Here is a 12,186-nt window from a genome sequence, read left to right as displayed (position 1 = left end):
GGTTTCTCTAGACAGTCAAAACAGTCTATGAGAGCAAAAGAAAGCTAAGAATTCCCAATCTTAAGCAAGAGATCTTAGAGATCTGGTCCAATCTTTTTCATTTATATGGCAAAACTGAGGCCCACAAAGGTTAAATAAATTGCTCAAGGTCACCCAGATGGTAAAGTAATTAAAATCATTCTTTTCCCAATTATATGCTCTAATTCTGACATTCTAAGGATTCCATTTCTTAAAGAATAAGAGTAGTCATAGGTTTCATATTCACAAGAGGCCTTAAATAACATCCATTCCTCATTTTTTAGGTAGGACAACAGACTAAAGAGCAGAAATGATCACTGAAATAGTAAGTGGTAAAGCCAGCACTTGAACCTGGACCTTCTGATTGCAAATCTAATATTTTCTACTTCTGAAGTTCCACTTTGACATCCAAAAAATTGAAAAGAATACTTCTTGGAGGATATGTCTCACCAGACCCATGTGAAGAATGTCAAGTCAAAAGTATTTATTAAGTGCTTACTATTAGCCAGATACCATTCTAAGCTTTGTCCTTTGCAAACTTTGAAGTGTTATTATATAAGTACTATGATTATGGGAGAACTCTTTGCTGTAGCTATTACCCTGGAAGAGACATTCATCTTCCTAATTTCATATTAATAGGGCTCACTGATAATGCTACTTTTATCCACTCTTTTGGTTTTTCATGTTGCTTCATTGTTGAAGCCTTTGCCCTTACTCCAGTGGTTCCCAAATTTTTTTGGCCTACTGCCCCCTTTCCAGAAAAAATATTACTTAGCCCCCTGGAAATTATTTTTTATTTTTATAGCAATTAATAGGACCCTTCAGATGGCTGCAGCACCCACCAGGGGCAGGAGCTCCCACTTTGGGAATCACTGCTTACTCCCTCATAGCCACTACACTGATCGTTTCCTTTTTTTTTTTTTAACTTTTACTTTTTTTTTTCTGGATTACATTTTGGTACAATTTTTAATCATCAATTTCTGGTATTTTGCAACCCATATTCTCTCCCTCCCTTCCTACCTATTCACCTTCCCCAAAACAGCAGGTAATATTATTTAAGTTGTACATGTTTTATCATATAAAATATATTTTTATGTTTGTTGTGTTATAAAACAAGGCATATATCGATTACACTAGAGAAAAATTCACAAAGGGAAAAAAGTGAAGAATGGCATTCAGACTCTGTAGCCCCTTCTGTGGTGGTAGAAAAGCCTTTTTGTCATGAGGCTCTTATGGTTGTACTAGATCCTTGAATTGCTGATGATAATTCATTCCTCGTTGATCATCATGCATTATTGCTGCTATTGTGTATAATCCCTCTCCTTTCTCAGGGTGGAATTCCTTCATAATTCTCCCAACTTTTACCTGCTCTTCTGCTTTGGAATCATAATTCTGCCACAAGCTGATCCCATCTACTGACTCCTGTTGAGCCTGGGCCTCCTGGGACAATATTGGGGAGAAGTAAATTTAATGCTAGCTTATAAACAGTACTTTCAATTTTTAGCAAACCCACAAAACTCATCCTATTTTACCTTTTGATACTTATAACATCCTATTCCAAAACATAAGAAATAATTAAGGAAAGGATAAAAGCTGGGAACCTCGAGTTTTATGTGACTATTAAGTGTCATCTTTTACTAAATAGATGAAGGTGAAAATCTCAAATATTAATCAAAGTTATAAAGAGTGAGACAGATACTCATAGATTTAGTGTGGAAGGAAGCTATGGCATAGTGGAGGGGTCGGAACACCAGGCTAAATTCAAATCCGATCCCTGCCACTTATTATCTTTGTGGGTGTTTAACCTTCTTATGCCTTAGTTTTTTCTTCTGTAAAATAGGAATACCAGTAATACCTATTTCACAAAGTTTGTGCAAAGATCAAAGGAGATATTATGCACAAAACATTCCATATGCCATAAAGTGCTATACAAATGTCGGCTATTATGTGTGCCCCATGAGTTAATTTTTTTTTAATCATAAGAAAAAGATGGAGGTGCTATATACCAATGGCTTATTTTTTTCACCTCTCCCTCTGATTCTAATAATGTCATTTTAGTCCATATTTCTATTTTAATTTTTCATTACTTATGGGATTTAAAAACAAAAAGTTTGTTGTACCTCATCCTTATGAATACTTTCATTCAATTGCATCCTACAGTTTCCTTCTCAGATCTAAAACAAGTATTAGGCAACAAATGCTAATCTGTACCCAAAGCTTTTTGCTAAGTAAAACATTACAGGAAGAAATCAGAGTTAAAGGCTGCCAACATTTGGGTTAACAAATTTTCAGTGCACTATCACAAGCAGAATTGGTGTCACACTGGAAGCTACTCACAGTTGTTGGGTTTTATCCTAATTGTTGACCTCCCCCCTCCTTTAAAAAAAATCTTGTTTTGCTCAGGGCATACCTCCCTTCTATAGCCATTTAATGAAGAGAACTGTGTTTTAAGGCCTGAGTTTCCATGGAAACAGCCAATTATAAGCACAATCTGAAGAGATGGAAGACAGCTGCCAAAATTCTCAGGGAAAAAAAATGATCTGGGTTGGCAACATTCAAGAAACATTGCCTGCTGAAGGCTTTTGCCAGTTTTCTCTAGTATTGGCCTGCAAGTTTATATCTGAGCAAACATCTTGGACCCATTGGCTAAGAGCTGCATCTGTAATACATTCTAAAGGGATAATTGTGTCTGGTGCACAACATATGTGATGGTAAGGGAAGAAAAATTCTCACATTTTAAGTATAATTTCCTTCACATGTTTCTGATAATTTTATGGCACCAGCATCAACAAAAGAGCAAATAATGTATAAGTAAGGAGTTGATCTTTCCCTAGGTTCAGGAGTATGTTTAAATATATGTACGTATGCATCAATATATATTACACATATTTCTGTGTTACATGTTTGTAAACATAGATACTACGTGGATCCTATGTGCACTGAACTTCATGGAATGTCATGAAAATGAGAAAGACTTTCTGTTCTGCTGGATGGAAAAATGACTAGCCTCCAGTCATGAATTATAGGAAAGGGTAAATTGAAAGCATTTAAATAGATGTACCCCTTCTCAGATCATGTGCCTTCCTACCATTAAAACATCATTTTGGCTTATCAGTTTTATGTTACTTACAAAGAGCCAGGTCCTTTTTATGTCTCTAGGAAAATAAAGAAGGCCATATCTATAGAGTCATCTATGCTTATAATCCCCATTATGCAAGAGAAGATGATATAATATGAAGTAGACTCTTCAGTGGTACTGATTTTGAGTTTTGATAGGTAATTCCATGGATTTTTATTTGTGAACTACATATATGCCCAATTTCCTTTTGTTTTTATTTTCTCATTTTAAAACTAATGATAGTAGCTAGCATTTATGTAATGCTTTAAGGTTTCAGAGTACTTTACATAAATTATTTTAATTGGCCCTCACAACTCTGAGAAGTTGTTATTATTTTCCTCAGTTTGCAAATACAAAAGACCTGTACAGGGAACTTAAGTGACTTTGTCAGTCATATAGGTAGTAAGAATCTGAGACATATAGGTAGTAAGAGTCATACAGATATGAGCGTCTGAGGCAGGATTGGAACTCAAATCTTTTTTTACTCCAGGCGGGCACTCTATCCACTTAGCTGCCTCAGTCTATTTCAAGAATATCTAACATAAAAATGCAGATGTAAAAAATTAATACATTGTAGAATGATAATTAATATTGAGATATGATTCAATAAATTCCCAATTGGATCAAAATATATCTTCTTAAGAACATATTGTTGTTTTTGTTTATCATTCATTTTTTTAAACTTTTATTAATATTCATTTTTAACCTGTTTACATACTTTATACCCCTACTTTCCCCTTCACCCCCCGCTCTTCCCCCACCCATGGCCGACGCACATTTCTACTGGTTGTATATCATTCATTTTTAAAGAAGACCAGTGACATCACAAGGCGATGTCTGGACTTGCACATGAATAAGAGACATAGAGTGACAAAAAGTTGTCTCACTTGCTCTTCCAGAGTCATAGAAGTTCATGGTCAAGACAAAAGTCAGGACAATGATGATGGCCCAGGACGTAGGCATCTTTGATGTCTGACCAAGCATTAGGCACCCCACAGCGACTTCTTCAGCTGCTTTCATGACCATTGGAACATCTGCCCATTCTACCAGGGGAAGTCTTCACATGCTTGGGGTAGACATCTCCCTAAATAGGTGATGGATGGTTACCCTCAACCTGGTTTAATCCATCTGCCAAGATGGTTTTAACCAGGTTATGGCCACTGTGCATGCTACAGCTTCTTGAAGCCAAAAGTGAGAGTTGGATGACAGGAAGACACCAAAGGTGGATGAGCAGCCCTGCAAAGGGCACTACAAATCCTCACACCATAAGTGGTAGGTCCCCTGGAACACCTCATCTACCCCAAGAACATATTGCTATACTTATAGCACATCCTTATGGCTTTTCTTTTTGGTTAATAACAAAATATTCCTTCCCAAATTGCTCAGATGCAGGTCAAACTAGAAAGCCTTGAGGATGGACTATGGAAGTGTGGAAAGAATGCTAGTTTAGATGTCAGAAGACTTTAATTCAAACCCCAGTCTCAATTTGAATCATGGCCCTCTCATTTGCTACCTGTATGATAATGGGTCAGCTATTTAAGCTCTTGCTTAACTAGATTCTATTGATAAAGTGATACCTGGAGAATACTAGCAGGAAAATAATGACCCAAAAGATATTTGGGCAGCTATTTCATAAGTGGATTGACTATAATCAGAACCTGAAAGAATCCATGAATGGAGAGATGAAAAATGGAATATCTTGATTCTCAAAGCTAGACTTCAGTTTCCTTAACAATAAAACCAATTGGTTGTATTAAATTCTCTCATTTTTCTATCAGCTCTAGAAACCTAGAAGATGGACAAGAATTTTCTTTCAATGTATGATCACTTAGTTCTATATCAGTTACTTATATATAATATAAACAGAAGAAAAATATAAAAATATAGATTAGAGATATAGGGAGTTGAAAAGGCAATTCATCCTAGGCTTGTGAATCTACCTATGCAGGGAACATCCTGAATTTAGAACTCTTTGTCATCGAGCATTCCCAAAAGATAAAATGTGAATTGCCCTTGATCATACAGTGAGTTATATCAAAGGCAGAACTTAAACCTAGGTTTTCCTAATTCCAAAATCAACTCTTGAATCACTACTGTATTGTGCTTGCCCTTGGCCATATTATAACTGGCTAATTAATATATTATTTCCTTTTTTGTGCAAAAAATCTTTGTACAAGAAATAAGGTTAAATAGTTTCTCATTCCAAAATCTTTTAGCATCTACCATTATGTTGGAAGGAAACGATTTCAAAGTATTCATTATATTGAGCAGTTCTATTATACTCCTGGTCTTATCAAAGGATTTAGTGTTGGAAAAAACCCTAACAATCTAGAGTGATCTCCATTGTTAAAGGTAGAGAAATTTAAGCCTAGAGAAGAAGCAAGCAACATGTCACATATGAGCAGGTGATAAAGAACAGAACTAAGGTCTGGATTCCAACCCACTTCCTCTGGCTAAAAATCCACTGTGCTGCCTTCTTGAACCAATTTCCACCTGACTAGTCTTCAGATAAGAGATGACAGAGATACCTTCTCCCTATACCTTCTCTTCTCCAAGTTAAATAACCTCATCGCCTGCCATTGGTGTTTGTCCCTAGTAGTCTCACAATATAGTGAACAACAGCTTTTTAACATCCTTATCAAATATGACTCTCAGAACTAAAGAAAACACTAACTGTGACCTGCCTATTGCTATGTATAGTCAAACTTTTAGCTCCACAGTTTTGGGGAGTAAGTTTCCATTCATTTGTCCTGAAAGAACATTTTTTATTGACTGCCAAGTATAAGGATGATATTAGAAAATAAGTATTGTTTTATTAGTTTAAAGATAAGAAATAGAGAAGCTGGCTTGAGGAAGAATTGGAGTTTCAAATAGAGCTCAGAGAGAGTGTTAATTTCAACTGGTGGCAGTTATAACCGTTATTCTATGACAGTTACATGATCTGGGTGTGGCATTCCAGGAGTGGGATTCTAGCAGTCAACTGAGCCACACACAACTTCTTTCTCTCTCAGGGCTGGAGAAGGTAACATCTTTGCCTCTCTCTATTTCGGTCTGAGGGAAAGACTTGAAGGAGTGGAGTGTTTTCTTTTCCAACTTGGGAAACACTATTCATTTATCTATTACTACCTATAGATTGGTTAAACTGTGAAAAGACCAAATAAAACCTGGTCTTTGGTTTGGAATCTGAGTCTGTTAAGGCTCAGAGTCCTAACCTGATTCTTGTGGAGACTCAACCAGCCAGCCTTGGTTATCTTTATAACTTAAAGGCAAAGTTAAGAGTTAGAGTGATTAGATTTATTTAGAATAGCATAAATTTGGTTAGTTAGATCAGGGAGGATTAGCGTAGCCTGTGAACCATAGGAGAAGCGGTTTTTTGTGGGACTTGGGAGTTTATTTGGGTGGAGTCAGAATCCCTTAGAATTAGAAATCCTTTTTCTTTATATATATATTTAAATAAATAGTTTATTTTCATAAACAAGTCTCTTTAGCATTCCTTACGCCTTGCATCACTCGCCCTATTTTTACACAAGTCACTGTCATTTTACCTCAACTTGGCTATACCCTAAAATGGCTGCATTGTTTTCAAATAAACTTTTTGTAGTTGAATTTCACATTACAAACATGAAATTACAAGTTCAGAGTTCTTAGGTTTAAAGGTGGAAGGGACCTTAGTCCAACATTCCCCTTTTATAGATAATGTTAATAATTATATTATATAAAAATAAGAATAAACTGAGGCCCATAACTATTAAGAGACTTGCCTAAAATCAAGCAGTTATAAAATCTGTCAGGCTTTAAACTCATGTCCTCAAATTCTGTACCAACATGTCTAGCTATCTATATCTACATATCTACCCATTCGTTTTTTAAAGAGCTTAAAGGTAGTGAATACAAACCCTGACCACGGGCCCAACATGCATGTTCTGGGGTCTCATATCTTTCATTACTCTGAGAAACTAATTCTATTTTGATTACCCACTATCAAATGGGCAAAGTTCATATTTCTTGTCAATACAGTAACTCAGTGTTTTTAAATAAATGCAATTATATATTTGGTTCTTTTTTCCCCTAAAAAGATTTCTTTACCCAAGTAAATGTTTCTTAGAAACCAAATGATATAAATATTTATTCATAAACTCAGTGGATATTACAGTTTAAATCTGTATATATGAAAGTAGTTTTATATTACTTTTTTTTACATTTTCTATTAGAGTAACATATAACCTTTTGGGGAGATGATAGGATTAGAGATTTAGAACCCAAAGGGGAAGTGAATATTTAGAGTCAGAGAGAACTGGGTTTAAATATGCTTTGGATAACTAGCAATTTTTGTGACCCTAGGTAAGTCATTACCTTTGAGAGCCTAAGTTCCTTATCTGTAAATAGTAATAATAATATCACTTACCTTGTGAGAATAAGTTGAACATATGAATATATACATATATATAGTATGTATATAATTTTACTACATATATACATATGTATATAAATATATAATTGCATATATACACACATATATATATATATATACATACATATGGATAGACAGATAGGTAGATAGATAGATGGATGAAACTTTACAAATTTTAAAATCCTAAATAAAATAGCCATGAAGCAGTATATAGAACTTGGGAGGTACTGAGTGCTTAAAGGACTGGCCCCCAAATAAATATATGTCTGAGACAGAACTTAAACTCATATCTTCCTCTTTCCCAAGGAAAGTCCACATTGCTTCCAAATATAATAACTTACCTATAGGAGTTTGTTAAATCGTAGAAACTATATTTGTGCTGTTGAAAGGAAAACTCATCTATGATCTTAAGTAAAACAAAAACCAGATAATTTTCACGTATAAATAAAATAATGACTTACATTTTTCCACATTCAGAACTGTGGGTAATTCAACAGGACTGGACTGAAGTTTACTTTCCCAATACCTGTAAAGAAAGATTCAGCTACACACATCTAACAGTCTACCAAAAGAAAATTCCAAAGTTTAAACTTTTTTAAGGAAATGGATTCATTCTAAGGCCTCTAATGGGTTCATGGTGTTTTTGCAAATAGTTGGCAGCTCAGTACTGTGCTAAGGATTCTCGGTCTTATCTGCTTAGCAAAGAAGATTCAACAGGAGCTCTTCTTGAAAAGATGTTAGCCATTAGTTTTCATGTGTATGTGTGAGTGTACATGCCATGGAGCCCATTTGGCAGTCTGGTGAACCACAAGAATGCTTTCTCAAAAAAAAAAAAAGCTTTTAAATATATAAAATAAAAGCAAATATGACATCACAAAGGAAATCTATTACATGAATATAGTTACTCAACTATTTTTGAAAAACTAAGTTTTAAACCTATCCACAGACCCCCTGGGTTAAAATCTCCTCTTATAGAAACAGTCTCTAATTTACTGTCAGCCTGGCTACCACTTAGTCTGACATAATGAAGTTATATGGATTTTTACAGTTTTAGTGTTTAATTTTCTATTCATTTGACCACAACCAATATTTTTATTTTCATTTTTTGGGCATGCCAGGTCTTATCTAGGATACAAAAAGGAGTTTTGTCAAGAGATAAGTGAACTATGGGAGAAGGAGGAGGGGTACTGGCAGAAAATATATTCAGGAATAAGAGTAGGGTAAAAACAAATAAGTATTGATAACACACATTTTAAATAAAGAATTTAAATGATTGAATCAGAAAATATAAACTGACTGACATTATTAGCTGGCCCATAGAGCTATGCTTGCCAGCACTTGGCAAATAACTTAGAGACTTGCCTATCCTGGCAAAATGAAATATCTGAAACAAGTGTCAAAGAATAGTCTGCTTTGTCGAGAAGCACATTCTAAGACACAAAAAAAATCAAATTCTATTTTTCTTGCTGCTCTTGCTACGTTTGAATTCTCCATGATGTCAATTGGCTTATAAAGTTGTCCTTTCTCCTTTACGTAACGATCAGAAAAGACATGTCAGATCATCTTAATAATATCTTTGGAAATCCTTATATGTCAGAGGAATATAAGGTCACTTATGTCTGTGACTCAAGGATGCTTGAATGGTCCATAAGCTCCCTCAACTACTTGTCGATGTCCTTGAGGCCCCTGTCATTATCCTGTCTTTGTTTTTGTTTACTTATCATGTGCTCAGCAGTTGTGTCTCAAGATATTGGGATTATCTAGAAAGGTAACGAATAAAGCTATTGAGCTAATAAATTATAATGATCTCTAAGTCATTATAACATAGGAACAATTTGGAAAGCAGAGAGCAAAGTCTCAGAGAAATACAAAATGTCAAAAAGTAAAATTTTTTTGAGGAGAGAAGGAATGTGGATGAACTAAAGTATTAAGGTTTGGGTAGAACCTGTAGAGGATTGGCCAAACTATAGGACTCTCTTTAGAGGTCTCTCTGGAACTTCATGAAGTCCCTGAGAACCTGAGAGTGAAGAAGGAAAAGGAGAGGGGCAATAATCAGTTGAAAAGGGAAATAGGAGCAATTCAACAGATTTTCTCTGGCTTGCTTCAATGATGAATAAAAGGGAGTCAGAGACTTAAGTCTTTGTAATTTGAAACTTGTTTGACAATCAATGTCTGCCATTGTCTCTAACGCACTGTATATGGCAAATAAATATTAACAATAATAATAGTAAAGATGGGGTTTTTTAATTAAGCTTTACAAAGTTCTTTACAAATTCTACTCTATTTTGTCCTCTTCACAACCCTAAGAGGTTGGTGTTATTATTATCCTCATTTTGTAGGTGAGGGTATTAAGATAGATATATTAAAAGACCTGCCAGGGTCATATACCTGTAGCTGAGGCCAGATTTGAAAACTCAGGTCTTCCTGACCCCAGATCCAGCACTCTATACACTACACAACCCTGCTAAATACTTAGTACCTCAGATTGACTGTCAAAAAATGATGGTATTTAATAACTCATGACTACAGAGTTCTTTTGGATTATAGTAGTATAAAATAAACTATTAAATTTTTGCAATTAATATGACAAACTGAAACTGCAATTTCATTTATATGGTAAATGAAAATTTTAAAATAACCAGGATTTCAAATCTAATGTTGTGAAAACGAAAGCTGTTTCCTACAACTAATAAAATTTGAATAAAAAATAACAGAAAAAAGGGAGAGGGCAGATGAGTGGCTCAGGGGATTGAGAGCCAGGCCTAGAGATGGAAGATCCTAGGTTCAAATCTGGACTCAGACACTTCCTAGCTGTGTGACCCTGGGTAAGTCACTAAATCCCCATTACCTAGCCTTTATCAATATTCTGCCTTGAAAGCAATACATAGTATTGATTCTATGATGAAAGGTAAAGATTTTTAAAAAAAAAGAAAGAAAGAAAAAAGGGAGACGGGATGAATGAAAACAGACTGTCCTATATTCTATACATCACAAAATTTGTGTATCTCTGCACATACTTTAGCTGTTAATGTATGTTTTAACTTTTTTTTTAATGTACTGTAAAGGGAGCAGCTGGGTAGCTCAGTGGATTGAGAGTTAGGCCTAGAGACAAGAGGCCCTAGGTTCAAATCTGGTTTCAGACACTTCCCAGTTGTGTGACCCTGGGCAAGTCACTTAACCTCCATTGCCTAGCCCAGTGGTTCCCAAACTTTTTTGGCCTACCGCCCCCTTTCCAGAAAAAAATATTACTTAGCGCCCCCTGTCACATACTATCACCGCCCCCTTACAGTTATTCACCACCCCCAAATGCACCTGTGGACATCACTGCCTCCACCAATCGCTGCAGCACCCACCGGGGGCAGTGGCACCCACTTTGGGAATCACTGGCCTAGCTCTTACCACTCTTCTACCTTGGAGCCAATACACAGTATTGACTCCAAGACATAAGGTAAGGGTTTAAAAATAAAATTAATTTAAATTAAATAAAATGTACTGAAAAAACCCTTAAAAGTCAAAATAATTGTAATCTTCATGATCTTAATAAAATATATTATAAAAACTATGCCAGCTTTAAAAAAATCATTCAAGCAATGTCTAAATAGCAAAACACACTTGAATCCCCATAAGAGACTTGAGATTTTAAGTTTCAAATGCCAAGATGAAGTATTTTAGAGAAAGTGCTTACCAGTAATTAGTATGCTCAGTCACAGCCTTTATTGTTTCTAGTTTGCCAGTGGATGTATACAGACTCATGTATATATACATAAACATGCATATGAATACACACACACATATATATATATATATATATATAGTCTATAGAATTCCATATATCCTCATTCCCTGGAACTATCTTATAATCCCAGTTGTTTGCTTTCATTTGTTTTTCTTTTAGAGCGTGTTACAGGAATAATCCACCTAATGTCAGTAATTAATTCTGCAAAATCACAACTTTAGGTGAAACACCATTGAAGCAGGTCTATAATAGCAATGTTTTAAGTGTAAGATAAGTTCCTGGACAGCCCAAATATGAATTGTAAAAGCTTAAAATCATTTTCCATAGAGACCTGAGACTAAAATAGGGCAGGGTTGGGGGGGGACAGAGCTGCTTTGAGAATTCACGTGTAGAAATCTGACATACTAAGTCATCAGAAGAATCCCAAAAGGTTTCAGCTGGCCAAGGGAGGAGGAGCAGTTGGCTAGGGGACACGAAGCAAATAATTCAGCTTTATCTTGGAATGAGGATGAAAAGTGAAGTTAACTCTTTATTCCCCAGGAATTCCCTACATCCTAAGTTAAGCCCTTGATAAAGATAGGGCTATAGAATTTTGGAGCTATAAAGGGTCTTAGGAATCACCTAGTTCAGCTCTCTTATTTTTCTAACAGAAGAAAAAACTACATAGTAGGTCTTGAATAAAGAAGACTCGAGTTCAAATATGACTTTAGACACCTATTAGCTGCATGACCATGCTCAAGTCACAACTTTTATTTGCTTCAGTGTCTTCATCTATAAAATGAGGATAATAGTGTCTACCTTCTAAGCATGTTGTTAGGATGAAAAGGGATAATAATTGCAAAGTGCTTAGTCTGTAAGTAGTAGTAGTAGTAGTAGTAGTAGTAGTAGTAGTAGTAGTAGTAG

At 35.3% G+C, this 12,186-nt stretch overlaps 1 pseudogene; it reads right to left on the bottom strand.

The window, feature by feature from the left end:
- Positions 1–1,248: 1,248 nt before the first annotated feature.
- The window catches only part of LOC123253450, a 46,436-nt pseudogene continuing 35,498 nt past the window's right edge, over positions 1,249–12,186 (bottom strand).

The sequence above is a fragment of the Gracilinanus agilis genome, chromosome X (assembly GCF_016433145.1).
Source record: "Gracilinanus agilis isolate LMUSP501 chromosome X, AgileGrace, whole genome shotgun sequence".
Lineage (NCBI taxonomy): Eukaryota > Metazoa > Chordata > Mammalia > Didelphimorphia > Didelphidae > Gracilinanus > Gracilinanus agilis.
This window is presented reverse-complemented; position numbering and strand designations above follow the sequence as displayed.